This window comes from Sorex fumeus, unplaced genomic scaffold (genome assembly GCF_029834395.1).
Source record: "Sorex fumeus unplaced genomic scaffold, SorFum_2.1 ptg000171l, whole genome shotgun sequence".
Lineage (NCBI taxonomy): Eukaryota > Metazoa > Chordata > Mammalia > Eulipotyphla > Soricidae > Sorex > Sorex fumeus.
The window spans coordinates 7,459,014-7,460,568 of record NW_026606228.1 but is presented as its reverse complement, the minus strand read 5'-3'; positions in this window follow the sequence as shown (position 1 = coordinate 7,460,568).

Below are 1,555 nucleotides of genomic sequence, written 5' to 3'. Positions count from 1 at the left end.
GTGAGAATCCAGGTACAAAAGACACCTGCCGGGAGCTGGAGAGATAGCACAGCAGGTAGGACGTTTGCCTTGCACGCTGCTGACCCTGGTTCAATTCCCAGCATCCCATATGGTCCCCTAAGCAGCGCCAGGAGTAACTCTTGAGTGCAGAGCCGGACCTGTCTCATTAGATGACCTGCTTTCTGGGGCACCACACTAATTTTAGCAAAACACGAAGGCCCAGCCCTCCTGCTCTGAAGGAGCTGTAGTAGCACGCATGTCCTTATCCCCGTAGCAGGCTGGACTGACCAGCCAGTGGCACGTAGTGTGATGCTGAGGGGGATGACTGATTTCCAGGGTCTTGGTCCTCTCCCTGATTGAGGAAGGCTTCCTGGAGAGGGCAGCTGACCTTTCAGAAGAGGAGAGAGGGAACCTTGGCTGAGCTATAGGGGCATTCCAGGGTGGAGGTGGGGGATCTTGGGGGGGAAGACAATAACACTGATGTAGGAGTAAGCAAAAGTCAAAATAGCAAAAGCACATTAGAAACGGCACATCCAGTTAAGTCCCAAGATTCAAAGACTTTATCTCTTCCAAAGGAATGTGTTTTTAGGAATGCATGCGTGTTTTGGCTTCTTTCGTCTTTACATGGTAATATTATTTTGTAGTGAAATTACATAATTTCACAGCAAAATTACAGATTGTTACTGGGTTGATAGTTATTCTTGTTATTTTATTCAATCTGTGAAATTTGGTTCATTTTTCAATAATCTTACTGTGGTAATATTAATGTATAATGAACAGCACATACCTAGTTTTTTATTTTATATTTTAAGATTTTAATTTTCACGTTGCTGTCTGGGGACCATACCCATTGGTACTCAAGAGTTGCTCCTGGTGCTCAGGGGACCCATGCAGTGCTGGAGATCAAACTTGGACCTCTCACACGTAAAGCTTGGAAGCCAGTCATTGGAATTATCTCTTGGGCCTATTTTTAATTTTTTTTTTTTTGCTTTTTGGGCCACACCCGGCATTGCACAGAGGTTACTCCTGGCTCATGCACTCAGGAATTACTCCTGGCAGTGTTCCGTCGACCATATGGGATGCTGGGAATTGAACTCGGGTCGGTCGCGTGCAAGACAAATGCCCTGCCTGCTGTGCTATAGCTCCAGTTGGGCCCATTTTTTGCCCATTTTCCAATGGACTGGATTTACTGGAGTTGAATTCTGAGAGTTCTTTCTTTGTTCTGGGTACAAGACTTTTATTTAGCAGGTACATGCTTTGTAAAGATCTTTTCCTGGTCTGTGACATGTTCTTTTCATTCTTTTTCATGTCTTTTAAAAAACAGATGTTTTTAATTTCAATGAAGTCCAACTAATCAGTTTTTAACTTTATGGATCATGCTTTTATTTTACTATTGTAGCTAAGAACTCTTCACCTATCTCGGGGTCACAAGTATTGTCTTGTTTTCTTTGGGAATTTTTATAGTTTTATGCTTTATTTTTGGGCTTTGATCTATTTTGAGTTCTTTTTTTTTTGTTTAGCGAGTTTAAATACAAATTCATTTTTCTTTTTACAA